This window comes from Ursus americanus, chromosome 35, assembly GCF_024610735.1.
Source record: "Ursus americanus isolate L20-20 chromosome 35, mUrsAme1.1.p, whole genome shotgun sequence".
Taxonomy (NCBI): Eukaryota; Metazoa; Chordata; class Mammalia; order Carnivora; family Ursidae; genus Ursus; species Ursus americanus.
Genome location: NC_142161.1, coordinates 25,589,858 through 25,595,857, shown reverse-complemented (window position 1 = coordinate 25,595,857; position 6,000 = coordinate 25,589,858).

Sequence of the window (6,000 nt, the reverse complement as noted above, 5' to 3'; positions counted from 1 at the left end):
AGTCTAAACAATTCAGTGTTACAGTATTCCAATTCGTTCATATAAAAATTCCAATGATCACAGAGGATTTTTAGGACAGCGAAACTACTCCACATGATATCAATATGCTGAGTACATGTCATCATACGTTTGTCCAAACCAATAAAATGTACAACACTAAGAATGAACCATAATGGACTATGTGTGATTATGGATTTGGGCTGATAATGATGTATCCATTTAGCTTCATCAATTGCAACAAATGTACCATTCTGGTAGGGGATGTTGATAATGAGGGAGGCTATGCCTATGTGAGGGCAGGGGATATACGGGAAAATTTTGTTCCTTCTTCTCAATTTCGCTGTGAACCTTAAAGTGCTCTAAAAAGTAAAGTCTTAATAAAAACAAAAACGAAATCAAAAAAGCTCTCTAATTATAACATAACATGCCCTGAATATGACAGGCACAATTCTAACTAATCTTATCTTTTAATTACTCTCCCCTCAGCTCGCTCTACTCCAAACCATATCAACCTTTTAACTGTTACTAAAATAAAGCAAGCCTGCTCCTGTCTCAGGGACTTTGCACGTGCCATATATTCCCTTAGCTGAAGTACATTTCTCCCAGATTCCTATATGATTCCTTCCCTCAAGTTTTTTCTTAGATGCAGACTTCACAGAGAGGCCTTCTGTCCCTAATATTGCACAGATCTGTCAAAAACCTGTTTTATCCTACTTCCCTACCTTTTCTCCTTAGAAATTATCAATGTATTAAACACACACACACACACACCCCACTATATATTTTGTTTACTGTTTATATAATCCAGTAAAATATAGATCTATGAGGAGAGGGAAATTTTTATGTGCTTTGTTTTTTCTGTATTCCCAGTACTTAGAACAGTGTTTCAACTACTGGGTTATCAAAATGCTTGATGTGTGAATTAATCACTTATGAGAATTTTCATGGGCTTTGCTGGAACACTTTTCTATTGCTTTGTATATGAGGATTTTTAATAATGAAAATGTGAATTTGAAGAATTAGAACATGCTTGAAAAAGCAATGTTAGTTTTAAGCTATTGTTTTTTATCTTCATAAGCATTAATACTGAGGATTCCATTTTAACCTTCAATTTCAAGATTTTAAAGAGTAAGATTTTAAAGAGAGATGATGAATTGTATGATAATTCACCTATTAAAAATAAACCATTAATAATATTACAGGTGGGATAGTTTCAGCTTTAGAAAAAAAAAGTGTCAAGAAGCCAATTTATACCGTAACTTTTAGCACTGGCATCTTGATAACTTGTACTTAATTTTTTTAATTTTTAAAAATTTTAAAAGATTTTATTTGAGAGCATGAGCGGTGGGGGGTGAGAGAAGGAAGTGCGGGGAGAGCATGAGAAGTTGAGGGGGGAGAGCACAAGCCAGGGAGGGAGGGGCAGAAAGAGAGGGGACGGGCAGGGGGAGGGACATGCAGCCTCTCTGGTGAGCAGAGAGCCCCACGCAGGGCTTGATCATAAGACCCCAGGATCATGACTTAAACTGAAGGCAGACAATTAACCAACTGAGCCACCCAGATGCCCCAACTTGTACTTAATTTTTAGGAAGATAGGCAGAACCTAAAACTTCATTGATTCATACAAAATTCCTTAGAATTTTCCCATCATCTCAGTAGTTCTTTTCAGACTAAAGATTTGCCTTGAAAATATTTGTATTGGGAAAGACTCCATATTGGGGGAAAAAAAAAACAGGCTAGATTTGAGATCTTTAGCTTACATATTAAAATATGTGAATGAATGTTTAAAGAAGCAAAACAAAACAAAACAAAAACAAAAGGTGAACAAACAAACATTTCCCTTGCGCTCATCTTTTGGTTATTTTCTTGCAAACCAGAGCACGGCCTCTCAGGATACTGAATTAGATTCGATTCTTAATTCTCTCTTCTCTATTTCTGTTTACTTTTTAATGGTAATTTTGAAAGAATGGATATGTGATATTGATCTCATAGTGGTGGGTTTAATGATTCTTTCCATCTTCTTTTCTCCTTGGAACAATTCTTCTTGTTAATGTTTTTTCATCTATATTCCTAATACATTTAATTCCTCAAAGTCCTTTAAAAACTAAACATCTATATGATCATTTGATCATTGTTTTCCTATTATGTTATTTATACCTATCTCTTGTAGAAGTACTAATTCTATAACACTAATTGTATAAGTCAGTTGTAAGACTACATACATAACAAAAACTAAAGTAAGTGGCTACAGAGATCCAGAATAGAGGAAAAATGAGCAAAGAATGGTTAAGATACAGCTAGTACCCATAATACACACTAAAAAAATGTATACGTTTCAGCTGGCTCATAGTGCACGGCTGAAATTTTATCTCCATGCTTTCTAGAAGTGAAAACAGAGAAAAACACAGTGAATTTTATAATATATAAAGTTGTTAAGATACAAGTGCAGTAATTTAGAAAGAGAACGTATATGCCTGAGATTGAGAGACAAAGTTTTTCCTGTGAGATCTAAAAGGCAATTATAATTAACTACATTATTATAGTAAATTCAGAAATATATTTCATCAGTCTGCTTTTAAATAGTGCCTAATAATGGCTAATCACAAAATGTGTATGTAGATAATACAATGAGTTAATTTGGAGTTTAGAATCATCATTTTTTTTCATTCATTCATCAAATGAAACTCCACATTAAGTACTAGAATTACAACAATGAGTGAAAGAGTTCATAGTTCATATGAAGTTCATAGCCTAGGAGGAGAGACAGATATTAAACAATAAACGACATGAATAATTAAGTTTGTAGTATGCATTAAGGAAGAAAATTTATAATATACAAGAGTAACTACAACAAGATCACAATCTAGCCTATAGTAAAAGTGACATGAATAACATATCTATAATATATCTCATTCTTAGAAAATATTTATCTGCCAATGATAACTTTGATTTTAACATAGCTTATCACCAATATTTCTGGCAGAAAGTGAGTAGGAATTGGATTATATGGCCAATTACATTAGATAATTAGATAGATTTTGGCAATGAAATAACCAATGCATATATTCTCTCCAAATGAAGAGGGGACTACACCTAGTTTATACAAATGTGGAAACAAATTATGAATTCATTTAATTATTGGTTACATTGAATAGGAGAGAGATCTAGAGAACATCTCTTTATCTGTGTGGTCATTTCTACTTGACCTATGGAAATATTATTAAGGATTAGGCTGGTATTTTTAGAGGACTGCTCTATATTCAACTCATAAAACTTAATCCATAACCCATTTTCTTTAAGATTTTTATTTATTTATTTGAGAGGGAGAAGGGAGAGCACAGAGGGAGAGAGAGAGGGAGAAGCAGACGCCCCTCTGAGTAGAACGTCTGATGTGGGGCTTGATCCCAGGACCCTGAGATTATGATCTGAGCCAAAGGCAGATGCTTAACCAAGTGAGCCACCCAGGTGCCCCTCATAACCCATTTTCATGCTAAGAACGTTTAAAGAAATTTATAGAGTAAAATATATAATGATTTATCATTTATGTTTGTCTATATTTTATTGCACATCCAAACATCATTAGATCACCCTCCAAATACCTAGGCATGGCCAACAATAAATTCAGTTATCTTTTGCATTATGACAAACTTTCCAATACATACAAACTATCATTATGCATATTTTCCTATACATGTCATTATGAAAGTATTCTGCCAAAGGAGTGGGAAAGAACATATTTTATTTGAAAGGGTTTTTTAGTTCGATTTGTTCCTTTCTTACATCTTTTTATTTATATCATTTTTTCCTGGTTGCTTTAAGATTTTCTATTGATCACTGGCTTCAAGGAATTGATCTATTATCACTTAAAGTTTTTTTTTTTTTCTTTTTTTCTTTTTGTGTTTTGGGTTTGATAGCCTTCTTGTATGGGTGGTCAACTTTGGGAAATAATCATTTATAATTTATTCAAGTATTTTTGTTCTTTTATCTTCTCTCTTATCTTTGGAAACTAAAATTACTTGGATAGCAGACTTGAAGCTGTTAAACAATGCTACAATTATTTTTTAAAAATCTATTTCTTATTTGAATCATTTCTATTGAGATATCTTCAAATTTACTGCTTTCTTCTGCAATTTTTAATATGCCATTAATGTTATCCAGTGAATTTTTCATCTCACAAGGTATAATTTTTATGGAGTAATGTTTAATTTGGTTTCTTCTCTCCACTACCAGACCATACTCATCATCCCTCTAGCTTTTTCAATACATGAAATACAACTATAATAATATTTATTGTTTTTCTTCACTAATTCTGTATTTGTTATATTTCTGGATCAATTTTGAATGACAGATTTTTAATCTCTTATATTTTCTTTGCATGTTAGTAAAGAATTTATTGGATTCCAGGCATTTTTCATTTTACCTTGTTGAGTATTAGATATTTTTATACTCTTATAATTATTATTTTTTTATTCTCAAGTTTTGTTTTAGGACAAGTTTCTTTGAAATAATTTAGCCCTCTGACATTTGCTTTTAATATTTATTTGGCAGGAGCAGAGAAGCATGTAGTTTAAGGACGATTCTTTCTGACTATGTAGACAAAGTATTTCTAATTATTTTACCCAATGCCCTGTAAATGATGAAATTTTCTAGTCTTGCTGGTGAGAACAGACACTCTTTTTGGCCCTGTATAGTCTCCCAGTACTGTTGCCTCAAGTATATTCATGTGGTGGTGGTGTTTTTGTCCCAGGTTCAGGCAGTTTCCTCACCCATCTGTACTGATCAGGCAGACTCCCTGAAGGTCTCCAGGCACCATTCTCTCCGCAGGCCTCTTCTTTCCACTCTTCTGTCCTACAAACACTTGCTGCCTCCATCTCCCAGGCTTTCAACTGCATCTCCTCAAATCAGGGAGTGCATCAGGTCTAACTTGGCTCCCCCTCCCTGTGATGTCACCTGGAATGTCTCTCAAATTGTATGTTCGGGAAATTATAGGGCTCGCCTCACTTGTTTCCTGTCTCAGGTTGCCATTCTTTGTTGTTTTATGCCTTACGTCTTCAAAACTGTTATTTCATAGATTTTGTGTGGGTAGTTAGATGTTTCAAGTAGGAAGGTCAATCTGGTACCTGTTATGCCATTCTTGGCTCAATAGAGAACTCTCAGCATTCATTCTGATATTGTATTTTACTGAAAGATAATTAGAATGATAATATAATTGAAATAGAGGTATCGCCCCGCTTTTCAAAAGGTTGTATTATGCCACTTCACTTTTACAAAAGATCTACCATTTTTAAAAAAAGATTTATTTTTTTAAAGATTTTATTTATTTTGGACAGAGAGAGAGAGAACACAAGCAGGAGGGAAGGGCAGAGGGAGAAACAGACTCACCACTGAGCTGGGAGCCCAGTGTGGGTGGGACTTGAGCCCAGGACCCTGGGATCATGACCTGAGCTGAAGTCAAATGCACTTACCTAGCCACCCAGGTGCCCCAAGATTTATTTATTTATTTGAGAGAGAGGGAGGGGAGAGTGGGGGAGGGGCACAGGGAGAAAGAAAGGAAGAAAATCTCAAGCAGACTCTCTGTTAAGCACAGAGCAAGACTTGAGGCTTGATCTCAAGACCCTGAGATCATGACCCCAGCCAAAATCATAAGTTAGTCCCTTAACCAACTGAGCCACCCAGGAGCCCCAAGACCAAACTTGATGTCTGATTTCCCTAACCAAATGAACTCAGAAGAGGATTTTCGCTTTTACCAAAAAAGGGCAGAAAGTGAAACTAGTGTTCAGTGTTTGTTTTGCAGTGAGCTGTTACAGAGGCAGCAGCATACTGAGCAGGGCGAGTGGTGCCACTAAGTTCCTTCTCTGGCAACTACACTCAGCATCTCGGCACCAAACCACCAAACTATGAGCTGTGTCTGTGAGCATCTGTGCTTTTCTCAAGCACCTGTAAGCAGGATATGTCCTACAGTATCAGAAAAGCCTAAGAGGATATTTTTTTAGGCTAGAAACT